Source organism: Ischnura elegans, chromosome 9, assembly GCF_921293095.1.
Source record: "Ischnura elegans chromosome 9, ioIscEleg1.1, whole genome shotgun sequence".
Taxonomy (NCBI): domain Eukaryota; kingdom Metazoa; phylum Arthropoda; class Insecta; order Odonata; family Coenagrionidae; genus Ischnura; species Ischnura elegans.
In genome coordinates this window covers 54,650,280-54,665,965 of record NC_060254.1, presented here as the reverse complement: position 1 = coordinate 54,665,965, position 15,686 = coordinate 54,650,280, and the positions used below count along the sequence as shown (strand labels likewise).

At 41.5% G+C, this 15,686-nt stretch overlaps 1 protein-coding gene across 1 annotated transcript in view; it reads left to right on the top strand.

The window, feature by feature from the left end:
* LOC124164847 (beta-1,4-glucuronyltransferase 1) overlaps nucleotides 1–15,686 on the top strand; it is a 116,608-nt gene continuing 100,922 nt past the window's right edge. The window contains exon 1 of the mRNA XM_046542044.1: nucleotides 1–195. The gene's annotated coding sequence lies outside the window, so the exon portion shown is untranslated. The remainder of the gene's footprint in view (nucleotides 196–15,686) is intronic.

The following is a 15,686-nucleotide window of genomic DNA, read 5'->3' as shown; positions in this document are numbered from 1 at the left end:
GCGATCGCACAGCGAGCTCCAGTCCACCACGGGGAGTTTTGAGTGAATGTCTGGAGTGTTTGTGTGTGGAAACTTGTGACGTTCTTCTTCTCTTTAGTTCCACCAGTGAGGATTTTTTCGTGGGTTAGCGACGTTGTGACTTTTCCCGCACGTGCCTTATAGATTCCTCGCCATGATCGTTGGATGAAGCTTTCGGTGAGTGCAAAATATGCTGATAGAGAAATTTGTGTGCGTCTTTATCTCGGGGGATATCCTCTGTAGGGACCCGCTTGTGTCATTTCTGACATCGTCGTGGCCTCCCATTTGAGTATTGTTCTCGAATCCTACGCTGTAATTGAATGACTTCGACCTATTGCCTATTGTGAATGAGTTAAGAGTTTATTACTTACGTCTCCTTCCACTCTGGACATGGTGATTTTGTTTACGGTTCTGTGCCCTGTTTCCAATACTAGAATATCCAAAATACCGACTCTCTCTATACCCGCGAAATGTTAATGTGAATGTAACTCCCGTAAACGCCGAAATCTGCGTTATTCCTTGCGAGCCACTTGTCGGGGTTTGGCATGAGGTGATTTTTCACGTATATACTCTCCCTTACTTTTGCATTTCATGGTTTTCGGCAAAATAAATCATAACACGTGCAAGCATTCCGTGTTAGCTCCCCAAGCATAAATGGCGCCACGCAAGAAATGGCAATAGCTCAGGTACACTTCTACTGTAAGTTTAAATTTGATTGACGAGTTGAATTTAATAGTTCATCCCTACTAAGCCGCTATGAAATAATTGCAATTGCTATGGTTAGGCGTCTACCATGTGAACTTCAGCTCATTACGAAAGTGACCGGTGTTTAGTTGAAATACATGAGTTGTGAAGCAATGTTACGAGGGCAGGAATGATAGTATTTACATGCTAGCTCTAGGAGAAAGTTACTCATTCTATTCAGCCGTGAAGTAATTTGATCCTCGGTCACGTTGATACTAGTAGCACTTAGTCTGACTCCTTCCCATGAGTAGACTTGCCTTTGCCTCATGTTGCCTTTTGTTTTTCTGTACACCATTGTCCCCTCGCTTTTTTGCGAGGTTGTTGATGCTGCCGTTATGTTTTTTCATTGAGCTATGTGATTATCTTAATTGGTTAGGAATAATGCATAATCACGAATATAATCTCCCCTCCCGTTATGGTTTTACTTTGGTCAGCGTCTTGACTATTTATCAGTAAGTCATATACCCTTCGTGTTTTGTCATGGATATTGCCAGGGGCGGATCCAGGATTTCTTTCTGGGAGGGGCACAAGCAAGGCCGTATCCAGGATTTTGTTCAGGGGGGGGCACAAGGATACTTCGTCATACAAAACGAACGAAATGATAATGGGACCGTATTAAAAATCGAGCATATTTTTAAGGGTCTGGGGGGGGCACGTGCCCCCGTGCCCCCCCCCCCCTGGATCCGCCTATGGATATTGCATTGTGGTTTGTTTATCGCGCTCTGTGATTGTCATCATGCACGGAGATACACACGGGAAAGCATGTGTATGATCATGTAGTTGTAGCATTTTAGATGATTTAGCTCCATATATTCAACCTTACCTCTTATGTCAAAACCTAATCTTCCACTTATTGCGGCGATTTATCTATTCCCTGTATTACTCACGATTCATTGTTGTTTTGTTGATGTTGCCATGTTATTTGTTCATTGCGCTGTGCGATTGCCATAGAGCGGAGGGAGGCATGGTTACAGGACCACAGCCTTCCCTACCGTGTGTCGAATCGTGGGATATCTACGTGGTGGTCACCCGTGGGTGAACACGTCAGAGGTCAATCACGAATTAATGTCTCTCCCTCTGTTGCCTCCTTTCATAGCCGGCGACGTTCGACATTCCTCTCCCGTCTCGTTCTTTCTTCTCCGCCTACCCTGAAGTGTCTATGACGTACTTCTATGTGTGTGCGTGTGGTTTTGAACTGTATGTTAAACAGTACTTTTGAATTCTGCAATCCTGTGCGAATAATCACACTCCTATGCAGTAAATGGTTTAAGTTCATAGCACCACGCTAACCCTCTCTAGACTGCTCCAAGTTCAGTAATTTCTCTATTATTTGAACTACAGATCTTGTTCAATTATTTTTTACCTTTCCCGAATCATTCAGCGTCACTGGGGGCGCGTTGGTCATTCAAAAACGAATACCCTACCGCTTGACGTATCGCGAATAATAGAGAACCTTGACACAGTCTATTGGTGTGCAATGGGGAACAGACTTGTCCGCTCGCCCGATCGGTTACCACTGTTATATCTGCAACCACGTCAGCTTCAAGAAAGGTGTGATTTATGTCTACAGCGATTATATTTATGGGTTATAGAAGACGCAAGGACACACCTGAGTAATCGTTAGGGTAGTTTTCGTCATAATGGAGGGAAGTCGTTTTTTCAGATATTGGTGTTGGACCACGTACCTATTTTATGATTTTGTATTTGTCGTATTTTTTAGTGTTTTCGAAGTAATGCAGGCCTGGTTGGAACTCAAATGTAAATGTGCACGAATTCGAGTTGTTTCTTCATAATAATCAAGTGAATTGCGTATTGTGTACGGTTGGCAACTGAACCCCTGCCAAACATACTTCGAGAGACCGGCCAGCAGTTATATAAATATAGGTGTTGATAATCCCATATTCGGCAAAAATGAGTGTTATAATCTCTTTCATGTGATGGAACGAGTGTTGTATTCTACTCCCGAATGTGTCCGCGAATGTTGTTTGTGTGTGAAGCGGCTGTCGTTATTGATCGCGCACCCAATCCAATTATCACATCCAAGGATATAACTGCATGTCAAAACTACAAATCGATGAATTGTCACGTAACGTGTGGCTCACCGTGGATTTTGATCTATTGCTGGAGCCACCAAGTAGTGTTTCATCTGTTGTTATTGTTCACGATGTTTTGTTGATTGCTTTCGCGACTGACGTCATGCAATTGTTTTTGACGCATGCGCGTCCTCGGCGAATCGAGCGGGAAGGATGTGTCTATATGAATCTCGCGATCGGTCGCCCATGGCAGAACAACCTTTGATTTTGGTTCATTGCAGTTTTGCCCTTTGCTTAAAATACTTTTCCCCCGTTTGTTTTGGTGTATTTGGATTGATCTTTGACAGTGGATGGTTTCATTGGCTTCTTGGGGCCTGGTCTGATGGTCTTCACCCTGATCCAAATATTTTGTCACTAATTCTTGTGTTTGAGCCCGAATGCCTTTACCTACCAAACTTCATCCAAATTTCTCTACATAGGGCCTAAAACGGTCGAATAGTGTGTTAACGTTTAGAAGATTAGTCTATCTTTAGTAGTGGATTCACTTTTAACTTTCATTCTAAAATTATTTTTATTGTTATGGACATTGTCAGTTAGTAATTCATCTGAGTGGAGAGGTTTTCTTGTGATAGCCTTCAGTTATTTGCTTGAACTAACGAGTTGGCGGAATCTATGCATCTATCTGGTTATCATTAATTATGTTCCGATAAGGTGCTTATTTCTTCTTAAAACTTCATCCTGCTGATGAAAGGTAGTAATTTTTTATGTTCATTCCTGTGAATTTAACGTTAAGAATTTATGTCCTTCGTCTAACTTGATTTTGTACATCAACCTATCAGTCTGAATGTAACCATTTGTGGTGCAGATAATTTGTATTTTTATTGTATTCCGAGTTTGGAATACGCTCAGTCATGCATGCAGTAAATATTAGACGATAAAGGTCAAGTTTTTGCAGCCATTATAATATATGTTGTTCTGTTAGGAATGTATGCACATGGTAATACTGGGGAAAACCGTTAGATTTAAGTGTATTATTTCTCAACTTAAGAGATGAAATGGAAAAAAATTGTTATGGCTACGAGTATTCACACTGTCTATAGGCCGTTTTACACGGTACACGGAATTGCGCAGGTTAGAGCTGCATTAATTTCTAAAATGGCGTGGAATTGCGCGAATTCATGAACGAAATTAGAACAGGGGCTATTTTGCCGTCTCGCATCCACGCATTCTCGCATGTGTTCTAGCAATTCACCGCTTTACACGACGCAATTTTGATTGCGCCTTCACACGTACATCAGACTGCGCAATTCTGTGTACCGTGTAAAACGGCCTTATGAATACGTTGAAAAGTTTTAGTGCGCCATGGTGAATGTTATGCTGCGAAATCGGAAATTGTGAAGGGTTGCAGCCAATCTTTTCGCTGAAATGGAGTTACGCCCCCTTAGCACTTAAAAGGTTGATTGAATTGTATATCCAGGGGAATTATGGGGAGAGGGTATCACCATGTACAGTAGCAGCTATATATGTGTATCACCACTTTGGGCGCATTTAAACGGTTTCCAAAAATATCCGCAGTGCGGTAGTGGGTGCGCAGATCGATCCATTTATTTTCTGTATGTTTGAAATTTTGTAATTTTACCCGCGAGGATAACCATGGGGTAGATAGGAATTTGATGAACCACGCCACTTCGAGTATAGATTTCTTTAAACAGCCCCAATTTTAGCTTATTTCGCCGTTATATTCGAATCGTTCTGCCTGTCAGGGACTCGGTAGTAACTATTCTAAACCCATTTAGAGGCGCGGTGGGTGACAGCACGTTTTGTGGAAGAACTGTGAATCCTCACGAATCACGAATACTAATAGAAAGATCCCCAAGTTGGCTTGTTAATGTGTTCGCACTCACCAAACATTTGAATGGGTTTACAAAAGTCGCCACTCGTGTCGCTGACGGTCGAAGTGATTCGATTTTCACTGGGAAAAAGGTATAATTAGGTGTTAACGGAAAATGTTTATACAAGATGTTGTGATGTCTCCAATTCATAACTTTCGGTGCTATTGCTCGCAATTACTGACATGATGCTACAAAGTATTGGAAAAGGTGGATCCCATTGCGCTCATCACCGCGCCGCAGGCGTTTTAAAAAACCGATTAATTGCGACCGAAGTGGCAACAGAAATCAGGCAATTGGGCCTTCTCTATTTAGTCCCCTTGAACATTTCACCGACATCGATAACGATAGTCGCAGACTCGCAGCTCTTTGCATTCCCCTTGATTGTAATATTCATTATGTGTGACAAACATGTTGATGCGGGTGGTGGAGCTATGTTAAGAAAATTTGACGTCGGAACTGACATTCCTCGTCTACAAAAGAAGTTTTAGGCATTAGAAAGATTCCGGCCTCGCAAACCTTCGGTTTCTCCAATCGGTCATTTTCTCTGTACGTTTGTGTTATAAGAGAAAGCACTTTCGCTGGGAGCTCCTCGGGCCAAGGATGCCGCTAATCCCCGGTGCAGGTGTACCCACGATAATTTTCAATCAAATTCTCTCTCCAGATAAACGCCGTAGTGAACGAAGCTAATTTTGACTCTTGTGATGTAAATATATATTATTATTTCTCTTGTTATAGTACAGGGTTTTTGTAAAAGAATTTTGCTATTTTGATCATGGTTTAAAGTAAAACGGAATAACTTATATTTTTTTATTTTCGAATTTTCTCTTGTCAAACACTATATGCACACGTTATTGATAGCCTTGTCTAACTTACTGGGTAAAATTTTGTTGTGCCTCTCCGATCTTTGCTAGCATGGATTTAGTTGTTTCGATAGTAATTCCACTACCACATTCTTCTGAAATCGTCTTATAAGTTGTGTTAATTCCTTACGAATGAGTTTCACGGACTTATCGCCTGGGGCTTCTGCGATATTGCTCCTTGGAGGGCTTCCAGTTGTACCGGGGATTGGGGAGAGGATTGTTCGCTTAGTACAGGCTGCGATGGCGATGCCAATGTGACGTCACTACTTTGCATAGTCACAGCAATATCATCTGCAACGTGAGGGTTGTCGAGGTTGTGTGATGTCACTGACTGCCACTTTCGCTTTCATTTAGCAATGTCAGTGTGACCTGCTTTTTCGTTTTAACCTCCTCAGTATGAATTGGAAATAAGAAAGGAAAGAAATAACCCAGAATGGATGGTCTCATGTTTACATTTTATTTGAAATTCTGGGACTTGCTGAATAATCAAGAAAGTGCCCTGACGAGAGTTATAACCGAGATAGTTATCATAAGTTTTACAGTATCGAAAAGGGCGATGCGATAATAACGTTAATATCAAATGGAAATAATCGATTTTTGACCTAACTCGATACTAAATTGCAATTATGGACTTTTCGCCTGCGTTGAATTGCAAATAAAAATACTACAAAGCCATTTTATTTATGCCAGCTAATGTTTTTAACTAATTGTGGGAAATGAATGTTGTGGACGTAGTATTTTTCCCTAGGATGAGTTACTATGTTCTTGAAGTTGACAAAACGGCTAATTTTAGGGTGCGCGGAGTCATTTATTACACAGGCGTGGCTACATTTTTCATTTTTCATAATAAAAAAATAGATCAGAATTAAGAGTGAAATTATCACTAGAATGATGTTTTATTCATTATTATGGCATGCACTGTAGCCCAGATATAAATTTGCAAAGTGCAGTGGTACGTCATTTTGACGTCGACAGTAGACCCTTTATAGATGATGCTTTATGCCTAAAGTTTGTAATTTTCTACTTATGAGTTTTCATAATTGTAAGGTGTTTTTTTAATCACTAGAATGACGTATTATTCATTATTGTGGCATGCACTGAAGCCCAGATATAAATTTGTAACGTGCAGCGGAACATCATTTTGACGTCGACAGTAGACCCTTTATAGATGATGCTTTGTGCCTCAAGTTTGTAATTTTCTTCGTATGAGTTTTCAAAATTGTAAGACGCTTGTTTAAAAAAAAACTAGTTTTTATTGATGATTGTCGACCTTTAACCTTGAACTTTTTAAGATGATATCGTAAGTTTTTGTCGATTATTGTTTGTGGAAAGAGACAAATTACGACGGATCGAGCGTATGGGTTGCTTCCCCTTCAGGAGGCTACTGCAAGGAACGATTTTTATGTCATCTTTATGAAAATGTCAAAATATGCTCTCTGACGTACTTTATCGACTCCTATCGGTGTCCTTCTCGATAAAATTTCTTGCAATAGCGTTTTAAAACCCGCATTTTATATTCTGGCTCCCCTTGACATTTCTCGTTTTAACTCTTGGTTAAGTGTTCATTACTGCTTCAATGTGTGTGTCCTTTTGACGTAAATATATTTTTGAAGTATTTCTCATGCCTAAATGATCACGATCAAAATAACATATAGGAACTTCACCGTAGTAGTTTTTCTGTTATTAGCAAATCAAAGATGTAATTGTCGACGAACCAGTGGTATCATGAAAGCCCTGCAACGCCGTTCTGGCAATAAACTAAAATCTGCTCTAGAAAAATTTGCCCTTACATTTGATAAAACAAATAATGCACTGTTAAAAAATCTTTGGGACTACGAACCTCCGCTGAAACCAAAACACCGCCTCCCCAGATGTGCCCTCAACCCTTCCCATATCCCTATCCCCTAATTCCCTCTCCAGTATTATTATGCCATGACTCTTTTAATCTGTAAAACGTGATCAACTAATCTGCCTGCAACATTACTAAATGAAACGCCCAGGAGACAGCTGCAAAGCTGGGAACTGCGGAAAACAACAACGAGAAATATACTTGGACTTGGTTAAGAAAAGAAATAATTGTCAAGTAACACTTAACAAATAATACAATCAATTTTGGTGCCTCAAAATTTCAAATATTCACGTTCGCAACCAAAACACAAATTTATTTTATAATATGTTATGTAAACTTGTAATTTAAAAAATATACAGAATAATATTTCACCTGTGACAAAAGTTAAGGAAATTCCGTTCCGTTAAGGTAAATTTTGCCATGACACCTCTTCGTCGAACCGCCTTAGTTACAAGGAAGTGACGCTTCGGTCGACTCTAATTGTTAGAATAACTCGATACCTCCACTGCATAAACGTTCAACAATCGCCCGCCTAATCAAATTCGCTCGTCTAGATAGCTCTTATAATACTAGATGAGCGGATTTGATTCAGTGGGCGATTGTTGAGCGTTTATGCAGTAGAGGTATCGAACTATTACCTTAAAAGTGTATTTCGGAATTATCCACGTTGTTTGTGAGTAACGTACGCGGAAAGTATGTCTGTTGGATAGCGTAGTCGCGATCCTATCTTTTTAAAGTAAGTTTTGAACGTATATGGCGTCAGGACACTTGATAAAATGCAACCGTTCTAGCTGGGGTGCTGCATCCGGTGACGAAGTCCTCGACACTGCTCACGAGGGGTTTCCGCCGTCGTGTGGTACCTGCGTGTCTGTCTCTCTCCCTACCGTGAGGTCGCCTTCTCCAAGTGCAAGTTGTGGGAACGAAGACATGTAATGGAGTCAATGTACCCCACAGGGTCACTTTCAATGCGTACATTCGCTCTCCATCGCTTCCGCTTCGGACGCCATTAACTTTCTCGGCACCGCGAAGATGCGTAAACATCCACTATTAAAAGCATTCCGTTCTTATATTTACATATTAACTGGCACACCACCTGTCTCTCAATGAGGTTGAATTTCCAACGACCGCAGAGACTAAAAGGTGGGCTTGCATTTTTCTACGAGTGAAACAGCTAAGCACGTCATATTTATGTGTATTCTTCTCTTTTTAATCCTTAATAACTTGTATGATCTCAGGTTTTCCCGGCGTATCAGTTGCAGAAAAGTTTCTCGGGTTTTCCACCGGTTGATGTCGTCCATGTCTCCCGACGTTTCGATCCGCGACTTGCTGATCATCCTCAGGGGATCTTCCGAATGATCCGAGTTCGGAAGATCCCCTGAGGATGATCAGCAAGTCGCGGATCGAAACGTCGGGAGACATGGACGACATCAACCGGTGGAAAACCCGAGAAACTTTTCTGCCTTAATAACTTGTCTATAGTGCGAAATAACTCACTTTCTAATGTTCCTCAGAACTTCATTATTCCGACCCTGGGTTTCATCTACTCATCATATTCTGGTGTCCTGCCTGTCGGCCGGTTCCTTGCGCCAGCGCTGTCTCCATTCTTTTCTTTTGCCGGCCTTTTCTTTTGAGTCTCTATATTTTCCCATCTTTAAATTGTCAATCAACTTCAGCCTTCTCCTTCCCCTTCTTCTGTTTCCTTCCACCCTTTCCTCCAAGGCTACCTTTACAATGCCATTTCCTCTCATCACATGTCCCAGCCAGTTACCCTTTCTTTCATTAATTGTAGCCATCAATGTTCTTTCCTCATCTACCCTATTCAACACTTGCTCATTCGAAAATGAAAAGGAGACTTCGTTGATTTTCACTGCTTTATTTCGTGGAAATCAATGAATTCTCCTTTTCATTTTCGAGTATTGACTTCCACATAGTTGAGCCTACGTAACTAATTCGATTCGTATTCTTTAACCTTTCTTTTGCCCTTCCGCGAATGCCTTTATCGGACCATCATGCCTCATGAATGAGTCTTGTCGTGGCCGATTCAGTTGTCCGTCTCATTCCCAGGGGCTTTCGGACGGATCTACTCTACTCATCTCTCCACTTCATCATTGATTACTGTCAGTCTATTTTATCCTCATAATGCTTTGGTCGCATAATATCGATATTCAATAATATATCGGCATTTTTAGCGGATACGCGACAATCTCATGCTGGCGGATCTTTCTTGAGCACTTCCTAGAGATATTGCTTTATGGAATATAATATAAACATAAAAAAGGTTGGAGAAAAAGTTATATCTTCTTGCAATCTTTAGAAGAATACGAGGCAGAAAATTTAATTTATTAATTTGTTCATGAGGGATGATACTCCGATTGGAACGAATGTCGAAGCTCTTGCGGACGGGTATATCGGTAGACACGCATTAAATTCATGGATAATGAATCATGTGAAATAGGATTGTCAGACTGGGAAAGATAAGCTGATCTGTACACCTTCCCGGAATCTGTCCAAATAGGGGGTATTAGGACTGTAGTCACTTGTAATTTACGAGCATTGTAGAACTTTTGTTTTTCCCGTTGTATTGTCTGAAGTAATAATTATCGGATTTCCCACCGGCTGTGGTGTTGGGTGATTGGTTTCCGAAACGTTCGGACCAGTTACCCATAGCCACACCCGGTGGTAAACCCTTGAAATATTCCATTACTAGCGTCTTATGATTTGATTGCTTGATTTTCTGGTAGGATTTATTGGAGCCGTTTCCTTTTCGTGAGAAGCGCAAATTCCTACATTTGTCCCATTCGGCAAAAATGTGTCTAATTATATCGTTTCTGTCGGACCTCGAAATACAATGAGGCTCGGTGATGATGTTCTACGTGTTGCTCTGAAATATATCTCTTCTTTTCGCAATTAATCTGAGCCTATCTCGTAGACTCCGAGTTTCTGATGGTGGGACTGGTTGATAAGTGTCGTCTAACATCAATCGTTTACTTAATAGTGATAATCATGGACTTCCTTTTTCTCATTCCTGAAGTAGTCGATTTTAATTTTGGAATTTTTCTGTCGCATACTTTCGATTGATTACCTTTAGGAAGGGTTATTCCGCGTATGCTAAGGGATGAATATGGTCGTTCATTCAGCTCTGCATCGCAAGTTAATTAAAGAAGTCAGTAGATAGCAGGAACGGTAGGATAGGGCGAAAAAAACCTTCCTTATTCAGCTATTCTCCTGTAAGTTTATGTTAAGAAAACTCGTAAGTTGCCGCCATTTTTAATAAGTTGGTGACGTCATTCGAGTCCGGTATTTTTTCTTTCAGGGGTAACTTTAATAGAGGGTTGGAATCCATCACGAAGGTGCAAACCGCAATGAACCACTCGGACCAATGCGCAGGGGAGCAGAGTAGTTGGGAAGCGGTAGCTACCTCCAGGGGCGCAGCCAGGAATTAAGGCTATGGGGGGGGGGGTTTCAGGCGCAACTACAATAATAATACTGGGGGACTTGGGGGTATTGCATACCCGCCAGGGTAAGCGGGAGGTGCGGAGGCCTTCCGCCGGAAAAATATTAAGATAAATGGTTCAAAATGGTGATTTTTGCGCCCTTCTGAGGGATATTTTATTATTCCTCACACTATTTCATAAGCAATATTAATCCAATTAAGTAAAATAGATTGAACTTAAAAATAACTATGAGCTCTGGGGGGGGGGGCTTTATCCCCCACCACCCCTCGCTGCGCCACTGGCTCCCTCGGCATATGCTCATGACGTCATCAACTAATCTGCGAAAGAGTTAATGCCGTCGATTTTACATCTCGGATAGCCCGAGAAGTAGATGACGCATTGAATAGGGAAAGGGCACGGGGCTCGCTATTTTTCGAGCTTTATGGCAATGGGCAAGAAATCGGTGAACAAGCCCTTCGTGAATGCTTGGCCCATGTGACCAATGTGACGGTGAGGCAAAACCAGTTTCGCCTCTTGGGTGGAGATTGTCTCCCACAGCTACAGATGGCTGTTCTCACCAATCCATTGTCGCCTCTCTCAGAGGTCTTTCAACCCTTTAAACGAGAGCAAAGCCCTCTTTGGAAGGAAGACGATTGTGCGTAGTCGAGGATGGCACCACGAATTTATCTGAATGCTACTCCCGCAGTCAAACCCGGAATTCCTTCTGGCCATTTCATGACTGTCGTCGACTTCAAAATTATGTGCCGCTGTACCTATATATCTTGGTCTGTTAGCTCGATGATGTCGCTGTATGCACCGTAGACTGAAAAATAGTCTAAACCTACCATGTAAATTCAAGACATAGTATTTTCCGACGAAGCTAACCATATCTTACGAACGCCAACATACTACAATAGATCAGATAATATAAATAAATTTAGAAAGAGAGGCTGTAGAACAGATAGAATCAAAATGTCGTTTTTTTCCACGGTCGATTAGTGACTATAAAGGCAGCGATAGGACTTACTAATAGGTTAGTTGACTTGTTGTGTAGCCTACTAACATATCTATTCCTTGATTCATGTTTGTGAATTTTCTTAGTATTTCTAACCGCATGTTTAAAGTGCTCTAGCTTTATTGGCAGATTGCCTTCATGAGTAGTTGTCAAGTTTTGCCTTTGCAAGGATGTGGATATATAATTTGTATGCGTTACATTTTATGTCCGTGTTGTGTGCATGTGGGAATCCTCTTGCATGCTGGTGATTGATCACCCCCTGCCAAACCTCCTAGATGTAGCTCCCTGGGTATTATGTATATGTAGGCTAGATATTTTTCGGTGGCATGTTAGTTTAATATACGAGGATTGCCCAGTAAGTAATGCACCTCAATTTTTTTCTCAGCCGACAACAATGGTGCGAATTCGAAAAATTATGTATGCATATATCTTAAGTTTCATTGGTGCCCATATAAAATTTCTGACTCCTTCAACGGATAGCGTAGCTGTAGGACCGTTTTGAATGGCATGTGTAAGTGATTTACGTTTCAAGCAGTGTGCAGTCATTGAATTTCTCACTGCAGAGTTAGAAACTGTAGAGAATATTAAAAAACTTATGTGAAATGTCTATGGTGTATCTGCTGTCAATAGGAGTGCGATTACTTGCTAGGCTCAGGACGAGGACAACAAATGGCGGTTCGGCGGTGCTCCAAGATTTGTAGCAGTCGGGGGCCAGAACAAATATTGGTACCAACTGGGCGTACAAGCTATTTTTTCGCGCTTGAGGAAGGCCGTAGACCGGGACGGAGGTTTCGTGAAAAAATAGGGTGTATAATTAAAACATTATTCTTTCGTGTATGCAGCTCTCATTGTGTGCAAAGAATAATTGTCGAAGAAAAAAAGTTTGGGTCATTACTTTCTGGGCAACCCTCATAATTTTCGATATGATATGTTGTATATTTTTTTACCGCTTTTTCATTACTGTGTCTTTTTTGAATTACAGTGCTGTATTACGCTTGCTAATAGCCCTAGCTATGCAAAAGTTGAACTGTTACGTGCGTACGGAGAGCGTTTTACAGAGTTTCCTAGAATTGGCTGGAAGCTGCTACAGACTTGGAGGATACACGCTAGGCTTGATTTGCTTGAGCTTTTCAGAACAGATATCTTTCAGTGCGAAACGAAGAGCATCATCTTGTGTGATCACTATATTTGTAGATCCGAGAAAAATGATAAGATTACCTATTTTTCCGAACGGAAAGATAAAGAACTGTGATAATTAGAAATGGTGGCCTTTTGTGAACGCTGTATGGTACTCAGTACTCAACATATCTACCACTCACATTTTCTTTTTTTAATTTATTTTGGTAATGGTCGGTGCTCTAACTACCATCCCTTCCCTCAAAATCCGAGGCGACTTGCGGCGTTACTTTTATACGTAAATGATTTCAATTGGATGAAAATTAATATTGGGATGTGTACTGCTTTGAATTATTGATGGAATTGGTTGAAGAGTTATCGATAGTCGTCCTTCAGATTGACGGACGAAGTCATGACGAAGATAATTGTGAAATACGTGCAATTTCGCACGCAAGGAATCATGCGGGTCATTTGGCCGTGACGAATCGTGCTTCCGATGACAGAATACAATCGAAGGACGCGCTTTTGTCATTAAAATCGCCAAGAAAACTTCAATGTCCCAACGTGTGGAGGACTTCAGTGGGTGTAAAAGATGCGGGTGTCGTCAGAATGCTGGTATCACGGGAATATTACTGATTCGATGGACGAATTAATTAAATAAAAACTTAATATTGGTTTGCGTAGTTCTGACCCCGATAATTCCATGAGCCAATCTTTTCAAATTTACGTAGTTTTTCTGTTTTAGAATGCGCATACCATGTGTTTCACCCTAGACATTCTGTTACAGTTCCTCCCTTCATCTCTGGTCCTTAGGCCATTATCTTCATTACGTCCTCATTACTACTGATACAGTGGATATTAATTTGCCTCGTATGCTGCTGCGGGTGTTCCGATGATTTCTCTTTTCTTCCACTCTTCTTATCTCCTAATTCACTATGCCACTCGCGCAGTATGGGCTGGTTAGGATGGGTGATGGCAGACCTCATCCCATAATAAATAAACCACGTGTGTATGTATAGCATACATTCAGTGCATGGGGGCATGTTACTTTCCCTATGTTGCGTTGCACTTCAAGGATTTTTACACGAAAATTACAGAAGAGGATCCTCAAGTCAGCCTCTAAATGTGTTGTCACCCACCGCGCAGTGAAATGGGTTTACTAAAGTCACCACTCCCGTCGTTGACGGACAAATTGTGCGAGGTTCACGGGGAAATAAGGTCAACATCTTCATCATCACTGGTCAACAATCCTAGGATTGGTTTGACGCAGCTCTCCACTCAGTTCTCCTATCAGCTAATCTTTTCACACCTACGCATTTCTTCTCTTTCACATCCTTCTTCACTTGTTCCATATATTTTGTTCGAGGTCTTCCTTTTCCGTTCTTGCCTTCCACTTGTCCTTCGACGATTGTCTTCATCAGGCCAAAGGTACAACGGAAAATTGCTGATATAAACTATACATTTCGTTTTCCATATGTTGAAATTTGTCGTCGTCGATGGTTTTTACCGAAACTGGCCTTGTTCTTAGGCATCATGCTTTATGGGCGAATCTCTACGTGTAGTTTCCCTGATTTTTCAAACAAGATTAACTTAAAGGCAATGGCTTCATTTGTGTAAATAATTCGATTATGAGAAAATTTCGCATCTGAACTCTGATATCAGTCCATAACTGTTAGTAGTTATGCAAAAGTCAAGGATATGCTCTCAGGAATAGAAGCCGTTTCTTGTTTATATCATTATCTTAAGAGAAAATCTCGGATCTGATCCCGGACATCAGTTTATAATTTTTTAATAGTTACTTACGCGAAAGCCATACGGTAGTGCTCAATGAAGTAGTAGAGACGTTAGTACTTATTTTCGTCTGGTTTTGATGAAATTTCTGATCGGAACCCTGATATCAGTCTACACGTACAATGTGCAATATTTACGCGAAAGTCAGAGGATAGTACTCATGGCAGTAGAGGAGTCGTTAGTAGTTTGTATCGACCGGTTTTGATAAAATTTTAGATCTGAACCCTTATATCAGTCCACAATTTTGATAATTTTGCGAAAGTTAGAGGAAGTAGAAGAGGCGTATTATGATGTATGTAGTATGGTATGATGTATGAGTAGTTTTTAATAGTTACGCATAAGCCTGAGGATATTGTTCATAGAAGTCAGAGTGCTCCATGATGTGTTCCAATGGAATGTATGTCGAGCAGTGGCTGTGAGGGGGAAAAACATTTCGGTGGGTGACGGCGGTAACGCCCCCTACCGTTTTGCTTCGTGCCTGAGTATATTTATTGACACTAAACATTTATCCCAAATCTGCGATGGGAGGCGGGTTCAAATCGGTAGGTGTGGTTCTCTTTATGGCGTTCCTTGCGTTGGAATGGGGCGAAAATTTGATGCATGCGGGTTAGCATGACGGCGGGAAGCTTTGGGGAGGGGAATGAGGAGTCGGAAGGGTCATCGCCCCTCCCTCCGCCAAAAATTCCCCACGGGGGCGCCGTGGGGAGGGAGGCAGTCACGGAACACGAGGTGTTATACTTCGCCCTCGTGCTGGTTGGCACGCGGCGTCGGCGAGCAACGATTTTCGACCATATCTACCTATAATCGCCTCCTCCTACTAAATCACTCTTGACTCCACACAAGGCTCCACAAAGCTTATGCTTCGTGAACTGTTCTCGGGATTGCCACGGGGTCAAGAACTGCATCGACTCGGCCATCGTCCTAAGGGCAGGCG